This window comes from Bufo gargarizans, chromosome 2, assembly GCF_014858855.1.
Source record: "Bufo gargarizans isolate SCDJY-AF-19 chromosome 2, ASM1485885v1, whole genome shotgun sequence".
NCBI classification, from domain to species: domain Eukaryota; kingdom Metazoa; phylum Chordata; class Amphibia; order Anura; family Bufonidae; genus Bufo; species Bufo gargarizans.
In genome coordinates, this window is record NC_058081.1 from 702,819,384 (window position 1) to 702,840,504 (window position 21,121).

Consider the following 21,121-nt stretch of genomic DNA (forward strand, 5'->3'; position numbering starts at 1 on the left):
GTGGTCACTATTCTTTACCAGATTTTACTTTGTAATCACCTATCGTCCTGGGGCAAAAAATACCAAGGCTGACGCATTATCTCGTAGTTTCCCTGGAGGGGGTAATGTTAGTGATCCGGTACCTATTTTACAAAGTGGAGTGGTTGTCTCTGCTGTACACTCTGTTCTAGAGGGAAAGGTGTTAAAAGCCCAGGGGGACGCCCCGGCCTCTTGCCCTTCAGAGAAATTGTTTGTACCGTTAAACCTGCGTCTTGAACTATTAAAGGAACATCATAATTCGGCACTTGCTGGGCACCCGGGTAGTAAAGCAACCTTGGAGCTATTGTCTCGTCGTTTTTGGTGGCCAAGGTTGCGTCAGGATGTAATGGATTTCGTGTCTACTTGTTCTACTTGTGCACGCGCGAAAGTCTCTCATACACGTCCAGCAGGGTCTTTATTGCCACTTTTCATCCCCAATAGGCCATGGACACATCTATCAATGGATTTCATCACTGACTTACCTTTGTCTGCGGGTAAAACAGTTATCTTGGTAGTAGTAGACAGGTTTAGCAAAATGGTACACTTTATTGCGCTACCCGCACTTCCTAATGCTAAGACTCTTGCTCAGGTGTTTATCAGTGAAATCGTGAAGCTTCACGGGGTCCCTTCCGATGTGGTTTCGGATCGGGGAACCCAGTTTATTTCTAAGTTTTGGAAAGCTTTTTGTTCCCGTTTAGGGGTACACTTGTCCTTTTCCTCAGCTTTCCATCCTCAGTCGAATGGACAGACTGAGCGTACCACCAAAACCTAGAAACATATTTAAGGTGTTTTGTGTCTGAAAACCAAGAGGTGTGGTCATCATATTTACCGTTAGCCGAGTTTGCCATAAATAATCGCTGTCAGGAATCCACTGGCAAGTCACTATTTCTTGGTGCATACGGTTTTCATCCCCAATTTTGTACTTTCAAAGAGGGGGGGTCTTCTGGGGTTCCCGAAGAGGAACGGTTTTCTTCATCTCTTTCATCGGTATGGCAGAAGGTGCAAGCTAACTTGAAAAATATGAGTGGTAAATATAAATGCATGGCTGATAAGAAACGGTCGCCAGGTCCGGACCTAGGAGTGAATGACTATGTGTGGTTGTCTACTAGGAATATTAAGTTGAAGGTTCCCTCTTGGAAACTGGGTCCTAGGTTCATTGGTCCTTATAAAATAGTAGCCGTCATTAACCCTGTGGCTTTTCGCCTGGAGCTACCTCAGACTTTTAAGATCCATAACGTCTTCCATAAGTCGTACCTCAAGAAGTATGTTCCACCTCTAGAACCATCACCGCTGCCACCTCCTCCTGTTATTGTGGATGGTAATCTGGAGTTTCAAATATCCAGAATTGTTGATTCTCGTCGGGTCCGCCGCTCTCTTCAGTATCTGGTGCATTGGAGGGGTTACGGTCCCGAGGAAAGAATGTGGGTTCCAGCGTCAGAGGTAAACGCCAACAGGTTAATTCAGGCTTTCCATGCCTCTCATCCTGAGAGACCTGGTCCTGAGTGTCCGGAGGCCCCTCGTGAAAGGGGGGGTACTGTCACGAGGGTGTCAAGAGCCACGTCTAACTCCGTTATACCCGGGGTCAGGAAGTCGCAGCGGGTGGCTGCGCGCTCTATGTCTAAAGATCACGTTGTTTCTTAGTGATTGTTTTCTGTGTTTGCCTTGCAATCCTTTTTGTCTCACTCAGGGATCCGTAGCTTCTCCTCCTCAGCTGTTTCTTGTCTGCCACTCCCAACCTCCTTATATTCTCCTCTCACACTTCTCTAGTTGCCAGTTATAGAGCTTCCTGCCTGGACATCTATACTGACCCACTGGAGCTGTGAATCCTGGTTGTTGTTCCAGAGTGCTACCCTCCGGATCCCTGTTGGGCTTTTTGTTGTCTCCTGTTGTTGCCCACCTGGGATTATATGTTTAGTCTGTATTGTCTGTCCTCCCCTTGGTGTTTTCCTTTAGAGCTAGTGGTGTGGACTAGTGTTCCCACCGCCCTGTTCACTATCTAGGGCTCATCTTAGGGAAAGCCAGGGTTTTAGGCACGTGATCGGCGTACGGGTGAGGAACCCGTCTAGGGACGTCAGGGCAGCCAGGTGCCAGCCGCAAGGTGAGTCAGGGGTCACCACCTTCCCTCTCACTTGGGCAGGGCCTTCCTCTTTCCCTCCCTCTGTGTCACGTATGTGATAGTCACGCCGATCGTGATACCTCCCCGCACGTTTCGCGGCTGCTATGCAGCCAATAAACGTGCAGGTAAGTACTGCCATCACTGTAATGCCGTAGCCTTGTTGGTTACTGGCAATACAGTGATTGGCTGGCCGGGACACGTGATCGAGTGCTATATAGAACCCAATGGCGTGTGTTCGGCTCATTATTTGTCAGGGAGAGCTGCACATAGGAAGGGACAGATAGTGTAGGGAGTGTGATCGCAATCTATTTAGTTGAAAAACGTTTTAAAGAACCAAAAGTAATTTTAAGCACTACTTTTCCATACTTTTCCTATAGAAGGGTGTCTGCAGTGACTTCTGACATCTGTGCAATACCTTCTGTGTGTCAGGGCCAGAGATAGAAAAAATATAACTGAAATCTAGTATATTTTTTCCATACTTTTACGTACTTTTCCTATAGAAGGGTGTCTGCAGTGACTTGCTTGTGACATCTGTGCAATACCTTGTGTGTGTCAGGGCCAGAGATAGAAAAAAATATAGGTGAAATCTATTTTCCTTTTTCCATACTTTTCAATACTTTTTCCATATACTGTGCTTGCTGTGAACTGTGACATCCGTGCTACACCTTGTGTGTCAAGCGTCCATATAACATTTAATATGAAGAAGGCGAGCATTACGGGACAGGGAAGTGGACGTGATGCTGATGGTTCATACATTGAAACTGTGCCTGCTGCCAGAGCACAAGAAAAACAATCATCCACGATACCTAGCTTCATGTCCCAGTTTGCAGGGCGTCGCAGGACAAAACTCTTGAAGTCAGACCAGTGCAACCAGGTGGTCGGTTGGATCGCAGCAGATAATGCTTACAGTTGGTTAAGCACCACCCTGTCTTCCACCAAGTCCAGTCTCAGTAGCCAAGAGTCTGGTCAACAGAATCCTCACCCTGATCCTACTTCCTCCCACCATGGAGAGTCTGGCCAAACAAGTGATCCCACACTCGGATATTCCGAGGAGCTCGTTTCATCGCCATTACTTGATTTGGCCCTCTCGCCAAGCACATTTGAAGAGGGACATGAGATCTTGTGCCCTGATTCCCAACCTCTACAGCATCCACAGTCACAAGAAGATGATGGTGGGGAACGTCAATTAGTGTGTAATGAGGTGGATGATGATGAGACACAGTTGCCATTGAGTCAATTACTGTCTCAAGAGGTTGATGAAGAGGATGAGACACAGTTGTCAATCACTGAGGTTGTGGTTGGTTCAACAAATCAGGAGGATGATCAGAGTGAGGAAGTGGAAGAGGACTTGGTGGACGATGCAGTCACTGACCCAACCTGGGAAGGTGGCAACAAGCCAAGCGAGGAGAGCAGTACAGAGGGGGAGGGATCTGCAGCACCACAACAGGCTGGAAGACGCAGTGGGGTGGCAAAAGGGAGAAGGAGGGCCACACCAAACAGGCTCGCAACTGTTCCACGGAGCACCCCCTTGCATAAATCTCCCTTGCCAAAGGGGTAGGTGTTCCGCAGTATGGTGCTTTTTTGAGGAAAGTGCAGACAACAAAAGAATAGTAGTTTGCAACCTGTGCCACATCAAAATGAGCCGGGGCGTGAACACTAGCAACCTCACCACCACCACCATGATCCGCCACATGGCATCCAAGCACCGTGATAAGTGGGACAAATGCCTCCTCTTCCCCTATGGTACATGCTGGCCAATCTCCTGTTGAAAGCGCAGGCGAGGATGCCTCCCACCCTGCACCTGGACCTTCGCAAGCACCATCAGCGATCACATCCACTTCCCTGTCCCAGAGCAAGGTCCAAATGTCCTTACCCAAGGCATTTGAACGCAAGCGCAAATACCCAGCCACCCACCCACAGGTAATAGCACTAAATGCGCACCTTTCAAAATTACTGGCCCTGGAAATGTTGCCATTTAGGCTTGTGGACACTGAGGCCTTCCGCAGCCTGATGTCGGCGGCCGTCCCGCGGTACTCTGTCCCCAGCCGCCACTATTTCCAAGGTGTGCCATGCCCGCCTTACACCAACATGTGTCCCTAAACATCACACGTGCCAACGCAGTTACTGAGAAGGTCCACTTATCCACGGACACATAGACAAGTGCATTCGGGCAGAGACGCTACATTTCCCTGACGGCACACTGGGTGAACGTTGTGGAGGCCAGGAGCGAGCGTACCCTGGGATGGCACAGGTGCTACCGACGCCAAGGATTGCGGACTCTACATCGATCAGGGTTTCCGCCAGCACCTACATTAGTGGCTCCAACCCCCACTTCTCCTCCTCTGCGTCCTCCTCCTCCACTTCCACCTCTGAATTATCCACGTGCAGCACCAGTCAGCCATCAGTCGGTAGCTGTAAGCAGTGTAGCACTGCAATGGGGAAGCGTCAACAGGCCGTGCTTAAGCTGATCTGCTTAGGGGACAAACAGCACACCGCCGCAGAGCGGTGGCAGGGGATAGGAGACCAGACTGAGCTGTGGCTCTCGCCACTCAACCTAGAATCAGGTATGGTTGTGTCTGATAATGGCCGTAACTTGGTGGCGGCTTTGGAGCTCGGCAAGCTCACACACATCCCATGCCTAGCCTACGTCTTAAACTTAGTGGTTCAGCGGTTTCTCAAAACCTACCCCAATTTGCCTGAGCTACTGGTGAAGGTGTGCCGCTTGTGTGCACATTTCCGCAAGTCATCGACAGCTTCAGCCGGTCTGTCAACGCTGCAGCAGCGCTTGAAATTGGCAGCTTACCAGCTGTTGTGCGACGTGAGCACGCGCTGGAATTCCACGTTCCACATGTTGGCCAGGCTGTGAGGATATAAAAAATAAAATCTTTTAGAGGGTCAGCTCACCAGCAGGCTCTCAGCGGAAATCTTTTAGAGGGTCAGCTCACCAGCAGGCCCTCAGCGGAAATATTTTCGAGGGTCAGCTTACCTGCCCGCCCTCAGCGGAAATCTTTTTGAAGGTCAGCTCACCAGCAGGCCCTCAGCGGAAATCTTTTAGAGGGTCAGCTCACCTATTTATGTCAGATACATTGTACCTTTGCCGTAGACACTGCGAACAGTGTCATTACCTGTGGTACCTCTCCTGTATAACGTCATCCTAAATACCTATGACATTCCCTGTAATTTTTTAGAACTCATTCCAATGACAGGGCCTCTTAAGAGTCCTGTATTGCTATTTATCGTCACTACGTCCCTGAGTCGGGAGTGGGTAATTTGCGCGCCCCGTCTGCCTTTCTTGGAAGTGGTAGCCGTAGCCATTACTCAGGCTCCCTATCCAGAAGTGAACCCTGATTCCCCGTTACCGGTGGTCACCATGGTAGGCGCATATAAGAACATCGAAAGTTGATAGGACAGACATCCAAATGGATCACCGACATCACGGGGACGTGCGATCACCCAGAAGTTATCTAGAGTCAACAAAGCAGCAGCAGGCCCTTGCACATAATGTTTGAGAGGGTCAGCTCACCAGAAAGCCCTCACCTACACTCTTTTACAGTGTCAGCTCACCAGCAGGCCCTCACCTAAAAGTCCAGTCTCACTATCCAAGAGTCTGGTCAAAACAATCCTCACCACCGGGGGTCACGTAACTACTTAGCACGGAGGAGTATCATTGGTTATCGGAATAAACCACACAAATCATCTCGATCCACCTGCTCACAATGGCCATGCACCACCACCCACAGAATCGAGAAAGAGGTATCAATCTGTCAATCCTTTCCATGTCCTGGCCGGGTGAGGTTTCCCGTGCGTAGTAAAATTAAGCCGCAGTCTCCACTCCTGGTGGTGCCCTTCCGTCAATTAGTTTAAGTTTCAGCTTTGCAACCATACTCCCCCTGGAACCCTAAGAGTTTGTTTTCCCAGAAAATGCTCGGCGGGTAATGAGAATAACGCCGCCGGATTGCCTGTGGGATCGTCTTCGAACCTCCATTTTTAATTGTTCATTAATGAAAACATTTGTGGCAACAAATGCTTTGGCTGTGGTTCGTCATGTGCCGGTCCAAGAATTTCACCTCTGGCGGTACAATACGGATGCCACTGGCCGTCCCTCTTAATCATGGCCCCAGTTCCGAAAATCACCAAATTTTGGGCTGAACTTGCACTTTATATACAAGTAAATATACAGGAAAGAATGTTTACTAACAATTTTTACTCTACAATCGATTTTATCTTTGGTTTTGTGCGTATTAGTGTCAGTCTGTAAAAGTGGCATACTACTTGGACAACATCGTTCCTAGCAGCGACCTGGGAGTCCAAGATGCTTCCAGACATCCTCCTCATGCTGTTCCCGAACTGTTTCGGTGGTGTGTCCATCAGTTTCTGAACTTTTCATATGAACCAGGCACCCTTCCCTCTTCAGAGCAGGGGGTGCCTGGTTTAATGCTCAGGTCCTCTCATTGACTTCCATTATACTCGGGTGCTCGGCCAGAGCACCCGAGCACTAAGGTGCTCGATCATCACTATTTAGAAGATCTTACATGGCCATGGCTCGCCTTGCTGACGTTCAGCGGCGACACCACCTCCCCATCAGACGTCTGATTTGTGACTGCCCGACGCAATGGAACTCCACCTTGTATATGCTTGATAGGCTGCACCAGCAGAAATGTGCAGTTAACGACTACCCGTACGAACTCTGTGGCAGGACAGGTTCTGGGGAGCTTGTTTTTTTTTTCACCGCGCCAGTTGCTGCTCATGCGCGACGCATGCAGACTTCTGCGGCCATTTGATGAGTTCATCGAACTGGTCGCAGCTAGGGCACAATCAATAACATCGTACCTTATGCCTTCTTTCTGGAGCGTGCATTGCGTTGTGTCATTGATCAACCCGTCGAGGAGCAGGAAGATGAGGAAGTCGCAATGCTGGATGAATTCCCAGGGGGGCTACTCCATCTGAGACAAGTCAACAGGAGTCTAAAGAGGAGTCAGAGGAGGATGGTGCCGGGGCGGAGAAGGATCAAGAAGAGCATGCTTTAAACTTTTCTGGGATCCCTGGTGTTGTCCGTGGCTGGGGGGAGGAGACCGACATTATCCTGGACGATGAGCAGGAGCCAGGCCATTCCACCGCTTCCAGTTTAGTGCAAATGGGGGCATTCATGCTCCAGTGTTTGAAGAGGGACCCCCGTATAAAAAGCATAAAGGGCAAGGACCAGTACTGGGTGGCAACGTACTTAGACCCCCAGTACAAACACAAAATGGCAGACATGTTACCAGCATCACAGAGGGCTGTCAGAATGCAGCACTTCCAGGCCTTGCTTTGAGGAATGTTGCATTCTGCTTTTGCGTACGCTGGCAGAGGAATTTCCACTCACAGAGAAACAGTTGCGGGTACCAATCCAACAGCGCATGCAAGAAGAGGGCGGTTTGAAGATGTGTTGGTCACTTCGGATATGAGATCATTCTTGCAGCCAACCCATCAACAGCTGCCCTCCGGATTCAGCCTCAGGGAACGCCTAACAGGTGTCCGACTACATCGGGTCAACGGCCAATGTGGACGTTCTGAGAAGCGAGGAACCCCTGTACTACTGGGTGTGCAGGCTTGACCTGTGGCCAGAACTGGCACAATTTGCCATAGAACTGTTGGCTTGCCCCTCGTCCAGTGTCCTGTCCATTCAGCACAGCAGGGTGGATCGTGACCGATAAGCACACTCGCCTAGCTCACGACAGTGTGGACTACCTTGCATTTCTAAAAATGAATGAGGCATGGATCTCAGAGGAATTCAACACATGTGATGACCACGTTTGATTGAATTTCCTCATGACAGCCCACAAATATCCGTCACCATCCAAAACAAATGATGGTCCCTGTCTTAGGTAAATACAGCAGCATAAAAGGCCTTTTCTGTCCGGTGAATGCCTAATGTTTTGGGCCTCGGAGGAATTCAACACTGGTGACGACCACGTGTTATCCAATTTCAAGTATTATCATTAGGGTTTTTTTCATGAGGGGGGATTTCGTTGGCCATGTTTTCAATCCAATTTTATATTTTTAGTTCTTTTAAACATATGTATTTAACCTGTATTTGTACTGGCCTGCAGTAAAACTGATATCCATTGACTGTGTAATATACCTCCGGCCACATAATCACTTGATCTTTTCTGTCCGGTGAATGCCTAATGTTTAGGGCCTGTAGTCCACTGGCCTACAGTAAAATTTGTATCCATTGACCGCATAATGTACCTCGAGCCACATAATCAGAATATCTTTTATGTCAGGTGAATGCCTAATTTTTAAGTACCATACTCCCGTGGCCTAAAATAAAAAATTTCTAGGCGCCAGCAGAGCACATTTCAGAGAATTTCCCTTTAAAAGGGAACCTGTCACCAAAAAATCGCTTATTAAGCTGTTCAGAGTACCTTATGCCTCGTTTCCACTGAGCGGATCGGTTCGGGTAGGTACGGTACGGTTCGCTATTTTGGGTGTTTCCACTATGAAAGCGATCCATACAAGCGAACCGTACCGCACCATTCAGGGTCCTGCTTCAGATGTAGGGCCATAGAAAAATGGAACGGTTCGGTTAGAGCGGAGCTACTTGCGTCACACAATACATTCTCCTGATTGGCGGCCTGAATTACGTCAAACGTAAGCGCAACATAAACACCACGCCGCGATTAGTACAGATAATAGGAGAAGGATGCCTGCAAACAACAGCAAGCTGTGGTCGTCTCAGGAACTATCCACTTTTTTAACTATTCTTGGGGATGGTGCTATTCAGTGTGAGCTTGATGGATCAGTGAGAAATGAAAAGGTGTTCCAAGATATTTCTCAGCGGATGGCGGCCGAAGGATTTGAACGGACGTCGGGTCAGTGTAGGGCAAAGCTTAAGAAGCTTAAAATACAATTGTAATGACCGGCGTCACGCACAGGGAGGGAAAAGGGAAAGCCCTGCCCATGGGAGAGGGAAAGGTGGTGACCCCTGACTCACCTTGCGGCTGGCACCTGACTGCCCTGACGTCCCTAGACGGGTTCCTCACCCGTGCGCCGATCACGTGCCTAAACCCTGGCTTTCCCTAAAATGAGCCCTAGGTAGTGAACGGGGCGGTGGGATCGCTAGTCCGCACCACTGACACTAAGAGGAAAACACCAGGGAGAGGACAGACAATACAGACAAACACATAAACCCAGGTGGGCGACCACAGCAGACCACAAAGGTTCAACAGGGATCCGGAGGGAAACGTTCTGGAACAACAACCAGAGAACGCAGCAACACAGCTCCAGTGGGTCAGAATAGATGTCCAGGCAGAAAGCTCTATATCTGGCAACCAGAGAAGTGTGAGAGGGGAATATAAGGAGGTTGGGAGTGCTGGACAAGGAACAGCTGAGGAGAAGGAGCTATGGATCCCTGAGTGAGCCAAAAAGGGTTGCAAAGCAAACCCAGAAAGCTACCATAAGGAAACAGCCCTATCTTACATAGAGCGCGCAGCCAACCGCTGCGACTTCCTGACCCCGGGTATAACGGAGTCAGGCGTGGTTCTTGACACCCTCGTGACAACAATATAAAAAAATTAAGGATGCCAACGGCCGTAGTGGAAACAGTCGCATTACCTGGAAGTGGTACGATGCCATGGACGCCATTTACGGTCATAGGCTGGCAAACCAAGGCAGGGAGGGAGGTCTGGACTCTGCTACTGCACTTCTCGAGTCTATGATAGAACCTGTTGGTAAGTGTTTTTTTTTTTTGGATTCTGCATATCATTTCGCTCTGCTAAAGGTTAAAAAAAAAAATAATATAGAACCATATTTGCATTTTCAGATACAGTTGAAGGACTCTCCAATGATGCGTCAAACTTGTCTGATGATGGTCCGTCAATGTCGTTCAGCAGCACCAGCACTATTGCATCACCACCTTCCAGCCAACTACATAGTACGCCCAATGCACCCCGGCAAACAGGTAAGACATGATCAGGTTTTTTTCTTATTTTTTAATTTGTGGATATATTTTGTCCACTCACACTTGAAAGGGTACATATTTTTATTATCTAATATTAGACATACCAATTTCTAACAAAAACACTATTCTGTTCTGTTGTATATTCCAGGTGAAAGGAGACGCTCGCAGCTGGATCTGCGCACAGTCATGGAGGATATGCGGGCAGCTGAGGAAAGGCAGCTGGATAACCTTTCTGAGCGGAGGTTTCAGGCACTGCGTCGGGATGCCCAGGAAGCTGTGCGCCAGGAGGCTGAAATTGCACGGCAACAGATGGAGCAGTTGGCTACATTCAACCAGGCCTTCCTGGGTGTCCTTGGGCAGCTTGTTCAAGTGCTAGGAGCCAGTCGTGATTCCAGACCACCGCCAAGGGAGTAGTCCCTCTCTGCCAGCACTGTTCTGATGTAAATTTGTATATTTCTTAGTATATAGCAAGATTACTTTTTGTTTTGAAAGTGCAGGACATGAGAGACCCTGGTTGTGTCTGATGTAAGGTAAACTTTATTTGACCCCAAAAAAATTAATACAACAATAAAAATTAAGCGTTAAGGTGTCGCATCAGAGCCTGACGTACCTCATTGCACTCTTCCTCCATATCCTGTGCTACTACCCGTACTGCCTCTTCTGCATTCGTATTCCAGTCCTGGTAGAAGTCTTCTCCATGTCTTTCACAAATATTGTGAAGAGCACAGCAAGTAAGCACCATGGCTTTTGCAAGTTCAATGTCACTGTCATTCCTTTTCATAAGACACCGCCACCTACCCTTTAGTCTTCCAAATGCATTTTCCACAACCACCCTTGCCCTGGATGTTTTCCTGTTGTAGATTTGCTGTTCTGGGGTCAGGCGGCCATTGTCAGCAAATGGTTTCAGGAGCCAATTTTGTAAAGGGTATGCAGAATCCCCGAGCACATAATAGCCAACATTGACCCCTGAAATGTTCCAAGTGTGGCCAGAGTACAGGCCTCCCTGGCCAACCCAGTCCCAAAATGTTGACAATCTTAGAACTCGAGCATCATGTAAACTTCCAGGTTTTCCCACATTCACACTCCAGAATAGTCCTTTTCCATCCACTACTCCCTGGAGGATGATGGAATGCCAGCCTTTTCGGTTAAAATAGTCAGTGTGGTATACTTGTGGTGCTATTATTGGTATGTGTGAACCATCAATAGCGCCAACACACTGTGGAAGGCCCCACCTGTCCTCAAAGTAGTTCTAGCTTTTCACTGTCTGGAAAATGAACAATCTCAGGAGCTAGCAATGTGCAGACAGCCTTACAGAAGTCCTGCACACACCGGCACGCTGTTGATTTGCTCACACCGAAAAGGTGGCCTATACTTCGGTATTCACTGTTGGTAGCCAGCTTCCACAACTCTTTTCCTCACTGGCAAACTAGCTCTGAAGTTGGTGCTTTGCTTCTCCATTGCTGGACTTACCTTTGCGCAAAGGTATCCAAAGGTTTCCTCCGACATTCTGAAATTGCGCAGCCACTGTGTGTGTGTAAATCCGAGGACGGTCACATCCCACCACTCATTGGAACGAGGTAGAGCCCAAGTGACTGGGCGGCGGCGCTGCTTTAACGAAAGGAGAAGCATCTGCCGTCTTTGTCGCACAAGGCTGTATTTCTCCTCCCGGCTCAAGATCCAAGATCGAAGTTTTCGTCTATTTTCTGCTGTATTTCTCTTTGCCGCTCGCAATGTTCTCTCATACAGAGCAGCATGTATTTTAACTACCATACACCAAAATGCAAGTAGTGAAAACACGAGCTGCTGGATGACCTCCATCTTTGTTGTTTGTAGCGTCGCGTTTGTTGTCGCACTAGTGTGACGTCATGCTACGCATTTTTTTTCTAAACCACGTATGGACCCGGCGGCCCGAGTTGTAGTGGAAACGCTCACCTAAATAGACCGGACCATTACAAATCTTCCAAACTGTGCCGACCCGAACCGATCCGCTTAGTGGAAACGAGGCTTTATAGTGCTGCATAGTAGTGTCCTATAGCACTTTTTCGTTGTTTCCCAGCATTTATCCTCATTGAGAAATCGATGTTTTATTCAGCTGCTGCCCCGTGTTTCAAGCCAGGCTTGAAGTCAAGGGGGCAGCGGCCTAGGCGCCTCGCCGCCTTGATTGACACGCCGCATCTCAGTGCCGGGACCGAGCTCTCAGCCCGCATGCGCAGTAAAAGGCTGCTGTAGCGCGATCCCGACTCCGGCTCGTACACTCAGCCGGCTTCAGTCTCGCTACTGCGCATGCGCCCGCCAGCCTTACATACTCGCGCCCGAGATCACGCTCTGTATGTGCAGGAAGAGAAGATGCCGAGTATGTAAGGCTGGCCGGCGCATGCGCAGTAGCGAGACTGAAGCCGGCTGAGTGTACGAGCCGGAGCCGGGATCGCGCTACAGCAGCCCTTTACTGCGCATGCGGGCTGAGAGCGCGGTCCCGGCACTGAGATGCGGCGTGTCAATCAAGGCGGCGAGAGGCCGGAAAAGCAGGATTGGAGACGCCTAGGCCGCTGCCCCCTTGACTTCAAGCCTGACTTGAAACACGGGGCAGCAGCTGAATAAAACATCGATTTCTCAATGAGAATAAATGCTGGGAAACGACGAAAAAGTGCTATAGGACACTACTATGTAGCACTATAAGGTACTCTGAACAGCTTAATAAGCGATTTTTTGGTGACAGGTTCCCTTTAGGACGCATAAAAATGTCCCCTGATTAAGATGTATATTTTTTGTTGGAATTTTTGTCATTGATCCCCCACTAGTATGTCACTGTCCATGTTGTGGGACTATTTGTGCACTTCTACGTATTTGGTGGCTTCAAATATGAGCTGAAGGTTTTTCAGGTTCGCCTGCCATTAAAGTGAATGGGGCCCGCCGCGGACTTGTGGTTCACGAACATTTGATCGCGTTCGCGAACCGTCTCGGCCAATGTTCGGCCATCACTATACATAAGGATCTGATGCTCTCAGCATTAATTAATGCTAGGAGCAACAGGTACGTATGCCCCTGGCCTGCATCCACAGGTTCCCTCCTGAATTTAACTGTATCACCATCCTCGGGATGGTGATACGGTTGAATATTCCAACACAGGTGGCAGTATTTTATGCTGCACTGTGTAGGGTTGTTTCGGCTATCAAATTTTAGATACCCAATCAATACTTTTGTCTGGAATCGACCTTTATACCGGGATTTGCCTTTTTTCGATACTAGGCTTCGCTATTGCACAGTCTAGTATCAGAGAACACGGAGCGCGCTGAGAGCAGCGCGCTCCGTGTTCTCCTCAGCAGCACAGGTGAGAAGGAAGCACTCTCTCCTTCTCCTCTGTGCTGCCGCTGCCACCAATGAGGAGAGGGGCGGGCGCAGTGCGCCATCAATGAAAGTAAACGTTTAATACAAATCCAGGAGGCGGGTGCTGGAGGGGAGCTGCGATCAGCGGCAGTTAACCCCTCAGGTGCCGCACCCGCCTCCTGTATTAAATGTTAATTATCATTGGTGGCGCAGTGCCCCTCCCCCCAGTATCAAAATCATTGGTGGCGCAGTGCGCCCCCTCCCCTCAACCCCCCAGTATTAAAATCATTGGTGGCACAGTGCGCCCCCTCCCCTCAACCCCCCCAGTATTAAAATCATTGGTGGTGTAGTGTGCCCCCCACCCCCCCCACCAGTATTAAAGTCATTGGTGGCAGTGGCCACAGGGTCCCCTCCTCCTCATTGCTGGTGCAGTGGCAGCTTCTGATCGGAGCCCCAGCAGTGTAATCCTGGGGCTCCCATCGGTTACCATGGCAGCCAGGACGCTACTGAAGCCCTGGCTGCCATGGTAACATCCCTGCTGCTGTGTGCACAGAGCAGCAGGGAGAGTGTAAAGTCCTATTAACCCTAACAGAGCTCTATTAGGGTGAATAGGACAAGGGATGAAAAGATCTCAGGTTCTAGCCCCTAAGGGGGAAATGGTTATTAAATAAAAGGTAAAAATAAAAAGTTAATATTTTGGTGTGTTTTTTTTTTTTAAGTATAAATCACCCCCTTTCCTAATTTTACATATAAAATATACAGTGGAGGAAATAATTATTTGACCCCTCACTGATTTTGTAAGTTTGTCCAATGACAAAGAAATGAAAAGTCTCAGAACAGTATCATTTCAATGGTAGGTTTATTGTAACAGTGGCAGATAGCACATCAAAAGGAAAATCGAAAAAATAACTTTAAATAAAAGATAGCAACTGATTTGCATTTCATTGAGTGAAATAAGTATTTGAACCCTCTAACAAAAAAAGACTTAATACTTGGTGGAAAAACCCTTGTTTGCAAGCACAGAGGTCAAACGTTTCTTGTAATTGATGACCAAGTTTGCGCACATTTTAGGAGGAATGTTGGTCCACTCCTCTTTGCAGATCATCTCTAAATCCCTAAGGTTTCGAGGCTGTCTCTGTGCAACTCTGAGCTTGAGCTCCCTCCATAGGTTTTCGATTGGATTAAGGTCCGGAGACTGACTAGGCCACTCCATGACCTTAATGTGCTTCTTCTTGAGCCACTCCTTTGTTGCCTTTGCTGTATGTTTTGGGTCATTGTCGTGCTGGAACACCCATCCACGACCCATTTTCAGTTTCCTGGCAGAGGGAAGGAGGTTGTCGCTCAGGATTTCACGATACATGGCTCCGTCCATTTTCCCGTTTATGCGAATAAGTTGTCCTGTGCCCTTAGCAGAAAAACACCCCCAAAGCAAAATGTTTCCACCCCCATGCTTGACGGTGGGGACGGTGTTTTGGGGGTCATAGGCAGCATTTTTCTTCCTCCAAACACAGCGAGTTGAGTTAATGCCAAAGAGCTCTATTTTGGTCTCATCAGACCACAGCACCTTCTCCCAGTCACTCTCTGAATCATTCAGGTGTTCATTGGCAAACTTCAGACGGGCCTGCACATGTGCCTTCCTGAGCAGGGGGACCTTGCGAGCCCTGCAGGATTTTAATCCATTGCGGTGTAATGTGTTTCCAATGGTTTTCTTGGTGACTGTGGTCCCTGCTAATTTGAGGTCATTAACTAACTCCTCCCGTGTAGTTCTAGGATGCTTTTTCACCTTTCTCAGAACCATTGACACCCCACGAGGTGAGATCTTGCGTGGAGCCCCAGAGCGAGGTCGATTGATGGTCATTTTGTGCTCCTTCCATTTTCGAACAATCGCACCAACAGTTGTCACCTTCTCTCCCAGCTTCTTTCTAATGGTTTTGTAGCCCATTCCAGCCTTGTGCAGGTCTACAATTTTGTCTCTGACATCCTTGGACAGCTCTTTGGTCTTTCCCATGTTGGAGAGTTTGGAGTCTGCTTGATTGATTGATTCTGTGGACAGGTGTCTTTTATACAGGTGACTAGTTAAGACAGGTGTCCTTAATGAGGGTGACTAATTGAGTAGAAGTGTCTAACCACTCTGTGGGAGCCAGAACTCTTAATGGTTGGTAGGGGTTCAAATACTTATTTCACTCAATGAAATGCAAATCGGTTGCTATCTTTTATTTAAAGTTATTTTTTCGATTTTCCTTTTGATGTGCTATCTGCCACTGTTACAATAAACCTACCATTGAAATGATACTGTTCTGAGACTTTTCATTTCTTTGTCATTGGACAAACTTACAAAATCAGTGAGGGGTCAAATAATTATTTCCTCCACTGTATAAACAATAAATAAATAAACATATTACATATCGCCACGTCCAAACTATTAAAATATAAAAAAATGCCCTACGCGCCAAACGCCACAACAGAAAAAAAAAATTAAAACTGCGCAATTCACCATTTTTTTTGTCACCTTGCCCCCCCCCCCCAAAAAAATAGGATCAGACTGTTCTATTATGGGCCGGACTTTCCATAAAATGCGGAATGCACGCAGCTTTTTTTTTGTTTTTATTTTTTTCGCGTGGTATCGAATGGTATCAAGTATCGCAATACTTTTATATGGTATCGAAACCGAATCAAAATTTTGGTATCAAAACAACCCTAGCACTGTGGTGTTGGTTCTGCTGGGGCTGTATTTTGTGCTGCACTAAGGCACTGCTGGCCCCGCCTATCCTACTTTTGCTGCCCGCCTTCTGTCAATTTGGATCCGCCTATGACATGGGGCCACTTTCATTTTATTTTTCCAGGGCCACTTTAAGTTTTGTGTTGGTAGTCTGTTACCATGGAGACACACACGCCTGCATTGGAGCTGTAAACACAGAATGGTAGAATGTCGGAAGTTGCTTACTTTTATTTATTTTTTCATCTTAGAGGCACTGGATCAATTAAAAAGCTTGCAAAAGTATACACACCCCTTAAATGAAAATGTGTCTCTTCATATTACCCTCCTCATTGTGACTTGGGGTCTCCAGCCGCGGTACCTCATCCAACCAGCAGATGTCTCTAGGGAGTTCTCACCCATTTTAGGGCTTTTTAGGGACATTTTTTCACCTCCCATTTCTCTTTAGTTAATCACTGGAGTACGAGGCGTGGACTGCAGGTCCAGACAAATGTGTACATTTTCTAAGCTGCTATATGGTGCATGCCATAGTGCCGCCAAATGTGTAATTATAGATGATATGGTCCTCTAGCAGCTCATTCACCCAGCTTTCTAAGGCTCCTGAAAAGCAAATCTACTGAGTTATGCAGCAAGAAACATCAGGCAGCCACACAGAAAAGGATCTCTTGTCCAGGACCATGACCCCTGGGCACAATGGAAGAAGCGAGCAGCGGACGATGCGGCATCGTGCAGGGCGAGGGGCGCAGTTGTGTGATTACCACTTACAGGATCCGTCCTCGAAAGAAGAGCTTTGTAATGAGTTGGAGGAGATAATGAGATCCTGAGTAATTAGATGCCACGGAGCAGACGCCGCTGGAATGCCTGATGCTCCGCTCTTAGGCTTATTGCACAGGAATATGTGCGCAAATCCGGAGATGCGGAATGGTGCGGAATGGAAGCACGGAACGGAACCCTACGGAAGCACTACGGAGTGCTTCTGTGGGGTTTCGTCCCGTACTTCCGTTCCGCAAAAAGATAGAACATGTCCTATCGTTTTGCGGAACGGCCGGATCGCGGACCTATTAAAGTGAATGGGTCCGCGATCCGCTGCGGCTGCCCCACGGTGGGTGTACATGCATTGCGGCCCACAATTTGCGGGCCGCAGCACGGCCATGGAGCGCTCACGTTCATGTGCAAGAGGCTTTAACGGAGAACTCCAGGCAGGCCTAGTCCCATGTAAATAATGCTTAAAGGTATTGATCCGTGAACCACATTTATCACCTATGCACTGTATAATCAGTGGGGCGTGAACCCTGGGACCCCTGACCGATGAGACTGGGGGTTCACGCGCGACCTCTGCTCCCGTCACTACTATTAGAGGAAATAGCCAGTGGATTGCGGTGATCACGCAGGCACCCTACTGCTCCATTCACACAATGCACTTGTGGACCCCTGTATTGTAATGGTTGGGGGTAGATTTATCTCTCCTGATCGTGGCCAACCCCTTTATGAAAAATATTTATAGTTATTTTTCATGTTTTTATTGCTCACCATTTTCAGGATCTCTGCTTGCTGACAGTTTACAACCAGAGGCTGAAGACCAGCAGAGACCTAATCGTTCTCAGGACTTGTATTCAACCTAAACATCCTGATACATTTTACCTGTACTGATACATTGTAACAAAATGTTAGGACAGGAGAGATTTGTGCTGCTGCTGTGTAGCTCACAGTGGATTGTCCAAACTGTAACAACCCCTCAGCTGTGAGAAGTATTAGCTAGGCAGGTGCCTTTGATAAAATTCAGATATATGATGAGAGAGTGGAGCTGGTTTCAGCACCATGGTGAGCTCCCAGAACTACATCCTCAGTCTCTGGAGTTTCTGGTTGGAGCTTTTTTTTTTTTTTTTTGCTGGAATGTGATGGCCTCCTCATTACTGCTCTGTGTCCAGCAGAAAGTGTCTTGTGCAGTTCTGCAGCAGCCGAGGTGTGTATTATGAGGTTCTGCAGCAGCTGAGGTGTGTATTATGAGGTTCCACAGCAGCTGAGGTGTGTATTAGGAGGTTCTGCAGCAGCTGAGGTGTGTATTAGGAGGTTCTGCAGCAGCTGAGTTGTGTATTATGAGGTTCCGCAGCAGCTGAGGTGTGTATTATGAGGTTCTGCAGCAGCTGAGGTGTGTTGTGCCTTTTCATAGGTAAATGCATTGATATCCAATTTTATTCTAGTCAAGATGAATGTTCATTGCCTTTAAGAGCCATGCTCGACTATAGTTACAATTTTGTATGTCTTGAGTAGTCCACAGTAAGGTCGCACAAAGGTTTCTACTCTTCAGTGTTATTCTTCTCATGAATGTACCAGTCTGAGAAGAGGCCTCCTTGTCTACTTTTAAATTTATGACGGGAGATAAAGATAAGCTCTATGCAGCTGGTGATAATTACCTATACAATTAGGCATTTATTAATGAAGCAAAATATATAATATTCATGTATTCATTTAATGAGCCTTAGTCCTTAGCATAAGACAATCAGTAGAACAAATAATATATATTATATTATAATGTTATATGTTATGAAGACAACATGTATCCAGTATATTATATATATTTCTCATTAGGAGAATCTTTGTCTCTAAAAGAGTGTCTGTGAAGATGTGTGTTTTGTAACAATTATTCACATCTTTGGTATGAAAAGAGGAGGTACTGATATCTCTGTGAGAAAACAAGGCCATTAAAGTTATTTATGATTCACAAATAAACAGTGTGAGAAACATTCAGAGAGACGCCTAGAGGTCTGTCTCTAATTGCTACAAGTGTCAGAATTAATCCCTATAGCTTTGAATTAAAGCTTTTAAGGTCAAAATGTATAGAATAAGTTTTATTCAGACTTACATAAGTTAACCCTTTATACTATGATGCAAATAGCTTACACAGCAGTGCCGCCTAGGTATGAGTAGGTGACATTACAACAGTAGCAAAAGTGCATTTTGGGTAAGGTTACGATGTCACATTTTTTATCAATGGTCACGCCCATCCGACAATGATTGGAAACTTCCAAACTAGGAAGGTGTGTCTAACTGATAAGTTTGTGATCATAAACCATACACAGGGGGAGACGAAAAACACACACACAAGAAAGGGAGGAGAAGGAGACAAGTTGAGCTCTCTAGAGGTGTCTATCAGGATGAAAGCCATGGTTACATGCGCTATGATGGACCACCCAGCTTTCCTAGGAGCAGAAGTGAGATTTCTACTAGGACTTGGTAAGAGACACAGAAAATGATATTTCATTTTATTAAGACTAATTTGATAGTGTGGGTGAAATTATACCATCTAGATTGGCGAATAAATAAATACATTAATTAATTAATCATCTCCATATTGAGATGTAGTCTTAGGATATTGTGAGACTTCATTCTACCTGCAGAAGAATCAAGACTCATAATCTAGCAAAGCATTAAATAATTGCTTATATATATATATATATATATATATATATATATTGATAGAACATTCTTCGCCAAGCTAAGTGATGGATTCCCACAGGAAAGACTTATTTCAAGTCCTTCCCATTTAAGATATGATCTAGCAATGATCCTATATCCCTGTTATTTGTCTTAATAGTCTTACCAAAGTTATATGTGTGAAAATAGTCCAGGATGGGGCGGAAGGATACAGTTATCTCTTCTAAGTTATATCCTTGGATGGATTTTTTCATCTTGAAGTCATGTGATGTGTAGTTGGTTAGAGGGGGGTGGAATGTATTTAGCATTCTATATTGATGTCTAGGATTAGACATGCCCATCCTGATATCATGAGGTTTTCTCTGAACAGTAGTAATGTATATAAATTATGTTTATATTTTGATATCCTAACCTAATAATAGCTTGTGTATAATGTGACAAGTTATTTCCACTCACATGTATTGTTAAGCTTGTAATGCTTTATATTAACGCTATATATATTCATTTGCATGTATCATTGTGTTTATTTACTTATATATGTTTATAACCTTGTAACCAATAAATCTGCATATTTTTATACCTGTGTATTATTGTATAATGCAGAACTACATGTTTTATCATTAACGTCATCTCACGTCAAAAATAACTTTTTATCTGAGGAAATAGTCGGACTCAGATGTGAATTGTATCAATTAGGTTGTCTACAATTCACCAGGTCATGATTTTAAGAATTTATGACAAATTTTATAAATGTTATTTTTTTATGGTTAATTATTTTTATGACCATAATTAATAATTCTTAATTGAATTATTATCACCCGACAGGTGTGTATTATGCGGTTCTGCAACAGCTGAGGTGTGTACTATGCGGTTCTGCAGCAGCTGAGGTGTGTACTATGCGGTTCTGCAGCAGCTGAGGTGTGTATTATGAGGTTCTGCAGCAGCTGAGTTTTGTATTATGCGGTTCTGCAGCAGCTGAGGTGTGTATTATGAGGTTCTGCAGCAGCTGAGTTTTGTATTATGCGGTTCTGCAGCAGCTGAGTTTTGTATTATGCGGTTCTGCAGCAGCTGAGGTGTGTACTATGCGGTTCTGCAGCAGCTGAGGTGTGTATTATGCGGTTCTGCAACAGCTGAGGTGTGTATTATGAGGTTCTGCAGCAGCTGAGATGTGTACTATGCAGTTCTGCAGCAGCTGAGGTGTGTATTATGCGGTTCTGCAGCAGCTGAGGTGTGTATTATGAGGTTCTGCAGCAGCTGAGTTTTGTATTATGCGGTTCTGCAGCAGCTGAGGTCTGTATTATGCCGTTCTACAGCTGCTGCGTGTATGTTATATGGTATAAGGCTTACCTGCTACAAATGAGATTAGAAAAGACTTCTGCGCTTCTGAAACTCATTTTTCAGTCCTGTAGATTTGTTTCCCTGAACATCACTGTGACCCAACATTTCTGTCATTTACATTTTTTCAGAAGGGGGCGCTATTCCATATGTTAACCCCTCTAGAGCTGCAACTTGTTGAGGAACATTTGATGCACCTAGCCTCTGCTGCAGTCACCTGCGTTGGCATCTGGTT